Genomic DNA, 15,303 nt, shown 5'->3' with positions numbered 1-15,303 from the left:
TTATCTTTGAGCAGGAGTGAAGATAGATCTTTTTTTTCTTTCACTACAATTTAATGTATTTTCCAGTTTTTAATGTTTCTGACATTTATAATCAATAAAAGGTAGTAAGATGGGAAAAGATCAATGCTACTAGTGTAAATCCATCAGATGCTTATACTAATGTCACAGGTAAAATAGTAAAATATACATTTTGAATCCCCCAACCAAAACACACAGGCAGGCAAAGAGTTATGAAGTCAAGAGCTATTTCAGATTCTTTATTATCACAAAGTTGCTAATTGCCTGTCTTGCCTGAGACTTGATATTGTTCCTGCGCAATATTTCAGATCAAATTACACGCCTTTCTAGCGCTATGGTTCATTTTAATTCAATTCAAGCTGTTTGAGGTAGTCCATAGCTGACTGATTTTGACTTTGGTGTAAGTCTTGAAGCCCAGTGACAATTCTGGAAAAAGCTCCACGGCCTGAATCATTTTTATCACAGTTAAGCCAGACCAGGAACAAGATCTCATCTGAACACACTCATGCGTGGGGTTAGCAGTGGAAATGGAGGCGGGGGTGTCATGAAGGGAACTTCCTATCAGAAATTAGGAAGTGCAAGTCATCATTTGTAAGTTAAAAAAAAAAAAAAAAAAAAGAGAATCAAGAACAATACATTTTAAGTAAAGATAAACCATAAAAATAGAACCACAGAAAGAAATATTTTTAAAGAGTAGACCTGTAAGAATTATTTTTTGTTTGAGATGGAGCCTCGCTCTGTCGCCCAGGCTGGAGTGCAGTGGCACTATCTGGGCTCACTGAAACCTCCACTTTCCAGATTCAAGTGACTCTCCTGCTTCAGCCTCCCAAGTCGCTGGGATTACAGGCACCCACCAACATACCCAACTAATTTTTGTATTTTTAGTAGATATGGGGTTTCACTCTGTTGGCCAGGCTGGTCTTGAACTCCTGACCTCAAGTGATCTGCCTGCCTCGACCTCCCAAAGTGCTGGGATTATAGGCGTGAGCCACCGCTCCCTCCCAGGAAACCTTTTTAATGGAAGGCAAACAACCTCAACAAGATGAAATAAAAAGTTACTATGGATTTGATAAATATGTATTAAGCAGTTAATAAGTGTAAGAGGATATGTGGGGCAGATAAGGTCTATGGGAGATACAAAGATAGGTAAGAGTCCCTTGGCCTCACTTGGAGGCTGGGAATCAATAATCATGCCTTGTGTTCATTGACTAAGCCCCTATGTGTTACTTAAAGCACTTTACATCTCTCATCTCAAATTCTCACGAATGCATTGCTGGCTTGATATTCTATGAGGAAAGTGAGGCCAAGAAAAGTCAAGAAACTTGCTCCTGGACTGAAAGGCTGCAATTCCAACCTGAATCTGCTTAGAGAAAGGCAAATATTGACTACGAACAGCTTTTCATATAGAGTTCTGTTAAGATTAATTAGACTAGTTTAGCCGACAATGACAAAATAGAATGCAACCTTATTGGATAATTAAAAGCCCAGCACTTGGTAATTTACATGACATGTCTACATTTTCCACATTCTCTCTGATGCAACATCTACAAATGCTCCTATTTAAATTAAAAAAAAAAAAAAAAAAAAAAAAAAAAAAAAAAAAGCCAGGCACGGTGGCTCATGCTATAATCCCAGCACCACTTTGGGAGCCTGAGGCAGGAGGACTGCTTGAGCCCAGGAGTTCGTGATCAGCTTGGGCAACAAAGTGAGACCTCATCTCTAGAAAAAAAATTCAAAAATTAGTCAGGGGTGTTGGCACGCACCTGTGGTTCCAGCTACACAGGAGGCTGAGGCAAAAGGATCACCAGAGCCTGGGCTCGAGGCTGTAGTGAGTCATGTTCACAATCTCAGAAATGAACAAACAAGAAAACAAAACAAACTCAGATTTCATCCAAGACTCCTGCCTCACCCACACCCACTCAGTTTCTAAATCCTGTAAATTCCACCACTTTAATAGCTCTTCGGTTCATCTCTTCCCCTTCCCTCTCACAGTCACGATCTTAGCAGGAACCACCATCACCTCACAGATGGATTCCAGTAAAAGCTTCTCGGCAATCTCTCCGCTTTCCAGTCCACCTTAGGAAGCCTATACACGGCTCTTTCTAAAATGCAGACATGAACATGTCTCTCCCTGAGTCTTCTAACCTTAAAAAACAAATCTGAACATAGAGTCTGATAGTACCCTGTGAACCCACTCTGCACTTGCCTGCCCTTTCCTGGAATTTACATCTTCTCCCGTCCCAAGGTCTCTGAGCAGGTTTCTGCCTCTGCTCTCAGCTTGTGAACCCAACCCACTCCCACTCTCCTCCCTGACCCTTTCCCAATCCTGGCCAACTTCTACTCAGCCTTCAGTACTCTTCCTAACTAGAAGACTGTCCTGTGGTTCCTCCTTGTTGCTCAGGCAATACAGGTAAGATGTCAATTCTAGGTACTGTCATAGCACCTCAAGTTTCACCTTAATAATGCACTTCTTCTGATTTTGTTTTTTTTTGCTTTTTTTTTTTTTTTTTTTTTTTTTTTTAAAGAGACAGGGTCTCACTCTGTCACTCAGGCTGGGGTGCAGCGGTATGATCATAGCTCACTGCAGCCTCAAACTCCTGGGCTCAAGTGATCCTCCCACCTCAGCCTCCCGAGTAGTTGGGACTACAAGGGCATGTTGCCACACCCAACTATTTTTTTTATTTTCTATAGAGAAAGGGGTCTCCCTATGTTGTCCAGGCTGGTTTTGAACACCTGGACTCAAGGGATCCTCCCACCGTGGCCCCCAAAGTACTGGGATTATAGGCATTAACCACCGCACCCAGCTACCTTCTTCTGTTTTATGTCTTTTCCATCAGACTTTGAGTTCGTTGGGGTGAGTCATATCTTCTTTGCCTCTCAGTCCTCAGTTCCCTGCGGTGCCTGGTACATAATATGTATTTAATGAACATCTAGATGCTTGCTTGTTTTAGTCCAGCTTTATCCACAAAGGGTTTGAGGAAACTTACATAAACGAAGCATATAATAAAGTAAGAAAATAAAAATTAAAGCAGAAGCAAAGAAATTATAAATAGAAGTGGAATTAGCACTAGAAAAGAACAACATAAATGTGTAGTTAATAGAGGTTAAAAGTCATTTAAAAAAAAAAAGAGCTAAACATTTTTCTGGAATCTTTTTTGTTTTGAGATGGAGTTTTGCTCTGTCACTCAGGCTGGAGTACAGCGGCTTGATCTTGGCTCACTGCAACCTCCGCCTCCCGAGTTCAAGTGATTCTCCTGCCTCGGCCTTCTGAGTAGCTGGGATACAGGTGTCTGCCACCACACTCGGATAATTTTTGTATTTTTAGTAGAGACAGGGTTTTGCCGTGTTGGCCAGGCTGGTCTCAAACTCCTGACCTAAAGTGATCCGCCCTCCTCTGCCTCCCAAAGTGCTGGGATTACAGGCATAAGCCACCATGCCTGGCCATTTTCCTGGAATCTTTATTCAATATATTTCTGACAATAGATAATTCTGAGATCACAGCACAGCCCTTTTATGGAATATCACATTATTTTCTCAAATCGGAAGAGCTAAAAATTATTAAAAGCATGGAAAATGTTTTTCCAAAAGTGTTTGGGCTCTGGATTTTGAAGCCAGGTTTGTTTTTTCAACTTTCCTGTATCTTCACACTCCAAGTTATCAGAAGGCAGCAAATACACTATTTTATTTTACTATTATTACTTTTTGAGACGGAGTTTTACTCATGTCACCTAGGCTGGAGTGCAACTGCACAATGCAACCTCCACCTTCCGGGTTCAAGCAATTCCCCTGCCTCAGCCTCCTGAGTAGGTGGGATTACAGGCACCCATCCACCACACCTGGCTAATTTTTGTATTTTTAGTAGAGAGAGGGTTTCACCATGTTGGTCAGGCTGGTCTCGAACTCCTGACCTCAGGTGATGCGCCTGCCTCAGCCTCCCAAAGTGCCAGGATTACAGGCATGAGTCACTGTGCCTGGCAGCAAATGTGCTATTTTAGATTCTTCTTCTTTACCCAACTACATAGGAATACATAGCCTTTTGTTTTGTTTTGTTTTGGACTTGTTTGTTTTTGTTTTTGTTTTTTTTAACTTTCCCTTACTATCCACAGTAGTGCCCTCTTATCCACAGAAAATCTGTTCCAGGGTCCCCAGTGGACGCATGAAACCGCAAATAGTACCTAACCCTGTAGAGACTATGTTTTTTTTCCCCATATATACATACTTATGATAAACTTTAATTTATAAATTAGGCACAGTAAAAGATTAACAATAACTAATAATAAAATAGAAGAACTATAACAATATGCTGGAATAAAACTTACATGAATGAGGTTTCTCTCCTCTCTCTCTCTGCGTCTTAAAATATCTTAATATTTTCAGACTGGTTGACTACGGGTAACAGAAACCACAAAAAGCAAAACCATGGGAAAGGTTAGAGTAGTGTAAGAACCAGAATCTTGAGCATATAAAAACTAACAGCAAGTGACTTCATCTCCAAAGACATTTCCTATCTGCATTGGTGGAAGTCAACTGAAAATCAGAAAACTAAAAATACTTAGTAAAATTACTGCAGGTGATTCATGGCCGTAAGTCTTCCTTTATGAAAAGTAAACCTGGATAATGGCTCTTAGGCAAATGTTTTAGATGTATGGACCACCCGCAGGAATTTCTTTCTAAGGCCGTTTAATTTTTAAATAAACTTTGAATCACAGAAAGGCTGTGTGATTCAGTTGCACAAATAACAATACTATGTTTTGCTAATCCAGAGTTCAAAAGAATCAGGCCAGGTGCAGTGGCTCATGCCTGTAATTCCAGCACTTCAGGAGGCAGAGACAGGCGGATCACTTGAGGCCAGGAGTTTGACACCAGCCTGGCCAACATGGCGAGACCCCATCTCTACTAACAATACAAAAATTAGCTGGGCGTGGTGCCATCTGCTTGTAATCCCAGCTACTTGGGAGGCTGAGTCACGAGAATCACTTGAACGGGGGAGGCGGAGGTTTCAGTGAGCTGAGATGGTGCCACTGCACTGCAACCTGGGTGACAGAGCAAGATTCTGTCTCAAACAAACAAAGAATCAGTGCAGGTACATGTTTTTAGATGGTCTAACCTAGCCTGTTAGGTGTAAAAAAAAAAGGTAGTCATAACAGAAAAGGGTCTGTCAGACACCAGCAAGGAGCTCAGAGACTTCCACTCTGACTCTAGCCCTTGCCTTGCTCTGGTCTGCTGCCGGCCTGGACACCTGTCTGGGAAACTCAACACCATAACCAATGAAAGGGAGAGCTGCACTTGTAACTAGATTTTGTTTTGATAACTAACTCCATTCCCATATTTGGAACAGTATGTGCAACTCTAAGCTATAACAGTGATATGGTTTGGCTCTGTGTCCCCACCCAAATCTCATCTCAAATTGTAATCTCCATCATCCCTACATATTGAGGGAGGGAAGAGATGGGAGGTGACTGGATCATGGGGACGGTTTTCCCCATGCTGTTCTCATGATAGTGAGTGGGTTCTCATGAGATGATCTGGTTTTATGATGCAGTTTTCCCTGCTCTTACTCACCCTCTGTCTCTCCTGCTACCATGTAAGACATGGCTGACTCCCCTTCCACCATAATTGTATGTTTCCTGAGGCCTCCCCAGCCATGCGGAACTATGAGTCAATTAAACCTCTTTGCTATTACAAATTACCCAGACTTGGGTAGTATATTTATAGCAGTGTGAGAACAAACTAATACAAACAGCGACTGCACAGAGTACGATGCTCAATAAATGTCTGCTCAACCAATGAGCAAATATTTACTTCCGTTCTATCCACCTTCAATTCCACATTGATGGAATGTAATTTCAGCCACAAGCAAACCTACGTTTTCATTGGCATTATGTCCTTTTTATAGGCTTGTGACCAATGATCTTTAAGCTTCCTGAAATATTAAGAAAAGCTGCTTTGATTTACAGATCTGAGGGGGGTCTTAAGTTCTCAGGGCATAGGAAGGGAATGCAAGGAAATCAGCTTTCCAAACATGTGCTAATTTCACCTGCATACATTTCAATGTAATGTAGCAAATGTTTGCTGAGGATCTACTAACTCCAACAGAAGATTTGCAGGAAAACAAAGATGAAAAAGAAACAATCCTGGCCATAAGAGAGGAGCCACCAACACAGTGCCTGGCACACACATAGTAAGTAATGAGACACTCATTGTTTTATATATTAATAGGATATTTATGATACAAAGCAGAGTGCAGTAAATGCTAGGAGAGAGGTACTGATATGGCTTGGCCATGTCCTCACCCAAATCTTATCTTGAATTGTAGCTCCCACAATTCCCATGTGTCATGGAAGGACCCGGGGGAGGTAACTGAATCATGGGGGTGGGTCTTTCTCATGCTGTTCTCGTGACAGTGTTTAAGTCTCACGAGATCTGATGGTTTTATAAAGAGGAGTTCCCCTGCACAAGTTCTCTCTTCCCTGCTGCCATGTAAGATGTGACTTGGCTCCTCCTTCCCTTCTGCCATGATCGTGAGGACTCCCCAGCCATGTGGAACAGTGAGTCAATTAAACCTCGTTTCCTTATAAATTACCCATTCTTAGGTATATCTTTATCAGGAGCATGAAAATGGACAGATACAGGTACAAAGCAAGTGCCCTGTGAGATTGGTATGGACATTCACTGATACTAGAGGAATGAGAAGGCTTCCTGGAGGAGGTGGCATGTCACAGAGACATTCTGATGATATGAGTAATGAGAATCATGTTTCCAGACTTTAAAGCATCCCATAAAGGCTCATTGTAGGTTGCACATTAGCTTACAGTGAAAAATACTGACACAAGGGCTTGACCCAGAGGATGAGAACTATATTAGGGTGATCATTAAGTAGGCAGTTGGAGTACAGGTTGAAAGCTGGAGAAACCAGAGACCAGGAGATGAGCCAGGAAACAAAAGTAATTTTCCTTGTTCCTCAGGGATCTTAAAAGCAGGACTGTCTGTCAGGGAAAACACAAACCTGGATAAATACTCTTTTCCCCTCTGCTCCAACTTATAATAATCACAGTTTGAAAACAAAATAGAAAAGCCTTCAAAGTTGAGTAAAACCAGTATGACCTGAATACTTAACTGATCTCTCGAATGTGTGTATTGACAGGAAAAAAGTTACATCAACATGTTTAGAACAATTAGAAAGTTCCTAGGAATTGAATTCTGAACTCTCAATCCCACAACGGTGACCACTACTAATGAAGTATTGTATGGATGTGTCTTCATAAAACTCTGACTATATTAAAGCCTCAGCTTTCTATATTGCTGGTTTCATTACCTTCAAGAGATTATGGAAGATCAGAAGTGTTATCTACCATGATAATGCTGTGTGTTTCTCTGAAGAGCTTAGATCCTCTACACACTTTAATTAAATCTCCTAATGTCCCGGTGAAATAGGTAAGGGATCAACAGAAGGTGAGTCATCAAAAACAGTGGAAGACCGGACCATCGGATGTACTTTGAGACGAAATCCACATTTATTATCATTGTTCCCATTTTGCCAATGAGGAAATGGGGTTATTATTGAGACAAGGATGATGAGCTATATTTCACTTTCACTAAAGGCAGAATCCACTGCTATAGGTTCCGTAAGCATCCCGTGGGAGACCTTTAAAAATAGGAAAACAAGGCCGGGCGCGGTGGCTCAAGCCTGTAATCCCAGCACTTTGGGAGGCCGAGACGGGCGGATCACGAGGTCAGGAGATCGAGACCATCCTAGCTAACACGATGAAACCCCGTCTCTACTAAAAAATACAAAAAATTAGCCGGGCGAGGTGGCGGGCGCCTGTAGTCCCAGCTACTCGGGAGGCTGAGGCAGGAGAATGGCGTGAACCTGGGAGGCGGAGCTTGCAGTGAGCTGAGATCCGGCCACTGCACTCCAGCCTGGGAGACAGAGCGAGACTCCGTTTCAAAAAAAAAAAAAGGAAAACAACCATGGCCTCTGAGATTTCTCCTTTGGGAGTTGACCAACACTTACTAATAAACATCTAAAATGTGCACCAAAGAAAATATGCATTGGCTGGGCACAGTGACTCACGCCTGTAATCCCAGCAGTTTGGGAACCAAGATGGGGGGATCACCTGAGGTCAGGAGTTCAAGACCAGCTTGGCCAACATGGTGAAACCCCATCTCTACTAAAAATACAAAAATTAGCTGGGCATGGTGGCACCTGACTGTAATCCCAGGTACTCGGGAGGGTGAGGCAGGAGAATTGCTTGAACCCGAGAGGCAGAGGTTGCAGTTAGCCGAGATTGTGCCATTGCACTCCAGCCAGGGTGACAAGAGTGAGACTTGGTCTCAAAAAAAAAAGAAAAAAAAATATGCATCGCCTGTTTCTTATAAAAGAACACAGGACAAGAATCCCAATTTATCATGATAATCCCAATTATCATTTATCATGATAATCTCTTAGCTTTAAGTAAGTGGTTTATCAGGAGCTTGGCTGAGTTCTTCCCTCTGTCTCCAGTTTTCCCTCAGTTTGAGAGATAAGTGAGCATCAGTCTTTTTATTCCTTTTTTTTTTTAAGACGGAGACTCGCTCTGTCGTCTAGGCTGGAGTGCAATGGCACAATTTCAGCTCACTGCAACCTCTGCCTCCCAGGTTCAAGTGATTGTACTGCTTCAGTCTCCCGAGTAGCTGGGACTACAGGCGCATGCCACATGCCTGGCTAATTTTTTGTATTTTCAGTAGAGACGGGGTTGCACCATGTTAGCCAGGATGGTCTCAATCTCCTGACCTTGTGATCCACCCGCCTTGGCCTCCCAAAGTGCTGGGGTTACAGGCATGACCCACCATGCCCGGCAGGCATCAATCTTAAGGAGGTAATGTTGAGTAGATTATGTGGCCGGGCAGAATCACTTGAGGCCAGGAGTTTGAGACCAGCCTGGCCTACACGATGAAACTCCATCTCTACTAAAAATACAAAAATTAGCCAGGCATGATAGTACATGCCTGTAATCCCAGCTACTCAGGAGGCTGAGGCAGGAGAATCGCTTGAACCTGGGAGCCAAAGGCTATAGTGTGCTGAGATTGTATCACTGCACTCCAGCCTGGGCAACAGAGCGAGACTCTGTCTAAAAAAAAAAAAAAAGAGCAGATTATGTGTAAGACAGTACAAATCACAGGGCTGGAAAAATTGCCAAGACTAGAAAACTCACAACGTCTTAACTCTTAGTTCTACCCTTAGGATACTCGTATAAACAAACCCTAAAGTCAGACTCAGAAAAACAAATATACATGCAGCCATCATATGTGATTTAATTTGTAAACCAACTGTACTTCTTATAAAGGAAATAAATAAAGTAAGCAAACCACTTTGACAGATTATCCACTGCTCTCTCAATCTAACTACCTCTCAAAAAGTCCTAGGAAAAGGCTGGGCGTGACAGCTCACACCTGTAATCCCAGCACTTTGGGAGGCCAAGGTGGGCGGATTGCTTGAGGTCAGGAGTTCGAGACTAGCCTGGCCAACATGGGGAAACCTCATCTCTACTAAAAATACAAAAATTATCCGGGCGTATTGGCAGGTGCCTGTAATTCCAGGTACTTGGAAGGCTGAGGCAGGAGAATTGCTTGAACCCCGGAGACAGAGGTTGCAGCGAGCCAAGATCATGCCAGTGCACTCTGGCCTGGGCGGCAAGAGTGAGACTTCATCTCAAAAAAAAAAAAAAAAAAAAAAAAAAAAGTCCTAGGAAATACAGCCATGGCTTCCAATAAAACAGAGACCCCAGTTTGAAAAAAAAAAAAAGTCATGAAAAAGATAAATGTTATTTTAGGTAGTAATTTGGTATCACTCAAGTCTTAAAAAGTAATGGAAATGCATATAATGAAACCCTACGGCAATATATGGTTATAAAATAGGGATATGGATTCAGAATATGCTTAAAATGGTTTGATGATTATAAAAATGAAAAGACAAAATCAAAATTTTGTTGAGAGTTTGTGGAACTCCAAGTTTGAAAAAATTGCTTTAGAGGTAGCCTTTATTAATGGTCTAGGAAAGAATTCAAAGTAACAAATTTTGCCTAGTCCTAAGAGAGTGTGGCACCTGACAGGGAAGTGTTTTGGGGAAAGACTAGCATTTGATGTACTAAAAGTAAGGTAACAAACAGGAAATTTCAACTCCTGAAAGCTGATTTACTACAATGGGGTCAAGGGCAAATCTGTAATGACTACATGTGTCATAGAGCAATAATCACTCTTTCCCGGTCTTTGAGATGGCCAAGAAAATACTCTAACTGAATTCTAAGTTCTCTCGAGAAAAGCCACGTAAAATAGAAAAAATCTCTACCATCAAATAACAAATTTTAATTAACTCATTTATATATAAAATTATATACGTAAGTAAAAAGGAATTTAATTATATTTAATTTGCTTAAATTTAATTTGCTTATATATTTTCCCCATAAAAATAAGCTGCATTAAAATATTTAGAAAGGTTTGTCTAGCACCATAGCTTAATTTAGCACCTTAATCATTGCTATCACCTGCTTCCTAAGAATTCACAGAAAATCATGTATTTAAAATATTACACTTTGGGAGGCTGAGGTGGATGGATCAAGAGGTCAGGAGATCGAGACCATCCTAGCTAACACAGTGAAACCCCGTCTCTACTAAAAATACAAAAAAATTAGCCGGGCGTGGTGGCAGGCGCCTGTAGTCCCAGCTACTCGGGAGGCTGAGGCAGGAGAATGGCATGAACCCGGGAGGCAGAGCTTGCAGTGAGCCGAGATCGCACCACTGCACTCCAGCCTGGGCGACACAGCGAGACTCCATCTCAAAAAATAAATAAATAAATAAAATAAAATATTATTTGACACAATGATTTATCTATATACTTATATAATTATGTAAGTAAAAATCTCCTTTCACTGTAGTTTTAACTGTACTTTAACAATATTGCTGATATATCAAATGACTGTAATTTTCAGTCAGGCACAGTGGCTCATGCCTGTAATCCCAGCACTTTGGGAGGCTGAAGTGGGCGGATCACCTGAAGTGAGGAGTTTGAGACCAGCCTGGCCAACATGGTGAAACCCGTCTCTATCAAAATTACAAAAATTAGCCAGGCGTGGTGGCGGGTGCCTGTAATCCCAGCTAATGGGGAGGCTAAGGCAGGAGACTCTCTTGAACCTGGGAGGTGGAAGTTGCAGTAGGATGCCTGGGAAACAGAGTGAGATTCTATTTAAAAAAAAAAAAAAAAAGACTGTAATTTTCATCTCTTTTCGATCAACTTTATATCTGCAACTTTAATAATTTAATAAATTTCTCAAAAAAAGAAAGTTTGAATCAAATTACAAATCTGCTAAAAGTATCAAATTATTACAAGTCATCCAAGTGAGGACTGGTTTTGAATTTAGATTAATGGTTTTTAAAGTAGGTAAAATGTTATTAAATATTAAAATGTATAATGCTTAAAATGAAAATATTTGCATTTCAATTAATGTTCAATACTATTTGATTTTAGAATTTTTGAGCTGGAATAAATGATGGAGATCATTTAATTTGATGACTTCAATTTTAGATGCTAAAATGGAATCCTTAATCTTTGGGAGGTCAGATAGCCTAAACTAGAACCCAGTCTCTCAACTTGTCCAACGTTCGTTTTACTAAGCTGTGTAAGTATTTACTATGAACATCAAAAATAGTTATTCTTGTCTCCATTAATACGGAAGTATTAACCCAAAGTGACATCACATCTTAGCCTAAAAAAGAAGCTATGCTAACCTAGGACCAGAAGACCTAATCTCAATTCTACTGTTCACTGCATGACACAAAGCAAGCCCTTTAACTGCAGTGTGCTTTCCTTTTCCTAATTAGAAAAATAAGACTCTAGTAATTTAAACTGTCTTCTTCATTTGGTCATTGCAAGAGGGGTAATAAAAATAACTCTGGGCCGGGTGCAGCGGCCCCCACCTGTAATCCCAGCACTTTGGGAGGCCAAGGAGGGCAAATCACCTGAGGTTGGGAGTTCAAGACCAGCCTGACCAACATGGAAAAACTCCATCTCTACTAAAAATACAAACTTAGCCAGGCATGGTGGTGCATGCCTGTCATCCCGGCCACTCGGGAGGCTGAGGCAGGAGACTCGCTTGAACCCAGAAGGTGGAGGTTGTGGTGAGTCGAGATTGCGCCATTGCATCCCAGCCTAGGTAAGGACAGCAAAACTCGGTCTCAAATAAGTAAACAAGCAAATAAATAACTCTGAAATATACAGCATATCTAAGTGCAAAGCATATACTTAATAACAAAAACTCGGCCGGGCGCGGTGGCTCAAGCCTGTAATCCCAGCACTTTGGGAGGCCGAGACGGGCGGATCACGAGGTCAGGAGATCGAGACCATCCTGGCTAACACGGTGAAACCCCACCTCTACTAAAATACAAAAAAACTAGCTGGGCGAGGTGGCGGGCGCCTGTAGTCCCAGCTACTGGGGAGGCTGAGGCAGGAGAATGGCGTAAACCCGGGAGGCGGAGCTTGCAGTGAGCTGAGATCCGGCCACTGCACTCCAGTCCGGGCGACAGAGCGAGACTCCGCCTCAAAAAAAAAAAATAAAAATAATAATAATAATAATAATAACAAAAACTCAACTATATTTAAACCAAGGAGCTGTAACTACTTTGAGTCATAATTAGGAGGGAATACATACGAGCTGCTGTGTAACCTTAGAACATCTAAACTAGCAGATGCAGGGGTGTAGCTAACAAGTTCTGTAGTTCCTAAATGTTCCTAGTTTTTAAAAAATAATCTATGGTTATCTAAACCATACAATAATTACCAGTTTGAGAACAAATTAGAGCCCTATGATTTCTCAAAGACCCCATTGATTCCTTAAACAGAGACAAATGTGGAGTAGCGATAGTACTGCTAGTAGAATCTGAAGAATTTACTATAGACCCATCCTGTAACTGACATATGCAGAGTATAAACCTTTCCAAGTATGATTCTTTAATAGTAAAATATATTTGTCCAAGTGACACGTGAAATCGTCCAGCTCGAGCTGACCTTCAAAAAACAAACAAAATTATCAGCTGGAATCTCTTGGATAAGAAATAGATCTTGCAACTGGAAGGGGTGAGAAGACTCACTTAAGTAGGTTTTTTTTTTTTTTTTTTTTTTTTTTTTTTTTTTTTTTGGGAGGCGGAGTTCTCGCTCTGCCGCCCAGGCTGTTAGTTGGCAGTGGCCGATCTCAGCTCAACTGCAAGCTCCGCCTTCCCGGGTTCACGCCATTTTCTCCTGCCTCAGCCTCCCGAGTAGCTGGGACTACAGGCGCCCGCCACCTCGCCTCTTTTTTTTTTTTTCCTTTTACTTTTTCTGCCCAGGCTTAGTTTTTTTGTATTTTTTAGTAGAGACGGGGTTTCACCTGTTAGCACAGGATGGGTCTCATCTCCTGGGACCTCGTGATCCTGCCCGTCTCGGCCTCCCAAAGTGCTGGGATTACAGGCTTGAGCCACCACGCGCCGGCCTTTACTAAGTAGCGTTTTAAAAGGTGCTGTAAGAATTGCAAATTTTTGAAGAAAAATACATTGATATTATGCATGGAGAACAGTCTGAAAGAAAATACCCAGAGATGCTAATACAGGTCATCTCTGGGAGTAGAATTTTAAAGATTTTAAAATCTTTTTTCCCTTTGCACTTATCTGTTCTGTCTGATTTTGAATATGGAGTAATTTTGTTGCATATAAAAAAGGTTATTTTTCATGGAAGAAACTTTGCTTTAGTCTCTCGTCTTGAGGGAGGTAAGGTGCTTCATGCCTACTTCAAAAATGAAACAGAAAGACTGTCAATGTTAGCGGTTGTGATAGGAACGGAAATTGGCCCCACACTTCTTGTGTCTTGGTACTGTTTTTGGCTGCTTTAGAGGACCAGCAGAGAGGGAGAAAATCTGGAGAAGCACCGTCGGTGACAGCTTTCACACCCAGTAAATACCAAAGGGCAGAGTTGCAAATGGTACCTTGACACTATTCTAAGCTTACACTCGCCATACACTCCTTCCCCACAACTTTCATTTACGGATTGCATGTCTCTGTCTCAAATTTAAACACGCATTGCTTTCAGTGTTTAATTACAATTTGATGGAAATATGACTTGCATTCAAATTAGCTTTTGCTTTTCACATCACAAATGTGCATCCAAGTTATTGTGTCATTATAATCTCATGTTATAATGGCTTCATAATACAAGTCCCTGCAGGGTTGAATTAGTAGTTTCCTATGGTAATCGCCCATCACTATAATATCATAATCGCATAAGCACAGTCCCCACATGCATACACTGCAATCATTTTGACATTGTAAGAGCATTTTAATAGTATTAGCATAGATTCTCCAGAGAAATCATCTCATTGTCACTGCATTACCATAGAAGATTAATAGTGATGGAGCCAAGTTGTTGTGATATGAAAGCTTAAAAAAAAAAGTGCTGGGCAGCAGTAAAGCATTTCACTTCTCAAAAGGTCAATCCACTTTGCAGTCAGGTCTTCCTACAATCCTTAATTGAATACAAGGTTCTTCCACAAGATATTAGGGCTTCTTTTGTTTCATTTTTCTTTTTGTTTGCTGACAGTTCATACAACAGTAATAAATTGGGTCAGACCCTCTCTGCTGTAGAGATAGGAAAAGCAGACATGGTGCCTGTCTTCAAGGAGTTTGCAATTTAATCAGGTTTATAACAAATTTTATACAGCATGTAGGTAAACGGAATGAATACACTTACGATAAAGTACTTTGAGGGTCCTGCATGGTGGCAGATGCCTGTAATTCCAGCACTTTGGGAGGCCAAGGCGGTTGGATCACCTGAGGCTGGGAGTTGAGACTAGCCTGGCCAACATGGTGAAATATCGTCTCTACTAAAAATACAAAAATTAGCTGGCTGTGGTGGCGTGCACCTCTAGTCCCAGTTACTGGGGAGGCTGAGGCAGGAGAATCGTTTGAACCTGGGATGCGGAGATTGCAGTGAGCCAAGATCGCACCACTGCACTCCAGCCTGGGTGACAGAGTAAGACTCTGTCTCAACAAAACAAAAACAAAGTACTTTGAAGTAACTGGCATTACATAGCAGTGAGAGTAATTAAACAAGGCTTTCCTAAAGAAGAAATGCTTAATAATCAACTAAAGGGTTAAATGTATCAAAGATAATGACTATGAGGCAGAAATGAAGCGCATGTAACTGACTGAAGTCTTTGTATTCACTAACTCAGGGACTCTGGGAAGAAGGAAGGCTGTTTCCAAGCTGCTGATAAAGACATAACC

At 41.4% G+C, this 15,303-nt stretch overlaps 1 protein-coding gene across 4 annotated transcripts in view; it reads right to left on the bottom strand.

Moving 5' to 3' along the window:
* The window catches only part of PTER (phosphotriesterase related), an 82,098-nt gene that overhangs the window by 47,433 nt on the left and 19,362 nt on the right, over nucleotides 1–15,303 (bottom strand). The window contains exon 1 of one of the 4 annotated variants that reach the window (XM_017869186.1): nucleotides 2,827–2,982. The exons of the other annotated variants lie outside the window; for them this stretch is intronic. The gene's annotated coding sequence lies outside the window, so the exon portion shown is untranslated. Of the gene's footprint in view, nucleotides 1–2,826; nucleotides 2,983–15,303 lie in introns of those variants that run through there. 4 annotated transcript variants of the gene reach the window in all.

Source organism: Rhinopithecus bieti, unplaced genomic scaffold, assembly GCF_001698545.2.
Source record: "Rhinopithecus bieti isolate Rb0 unplaced genomic scaffold, ASM169854v2 scaffold_3043, whole genome shotgun sequence".
In the NCBI taxonomy this organism is placed as follows: Eukaryota; Metazoa; Chordata; class Mammalia; order Primates; family Cercopithecidae; genus Rhinopithecus; species Rhinopithecus bieti.
This window is presented reverse-complemented; position numbering and strand designations above follow the sequence as displayed.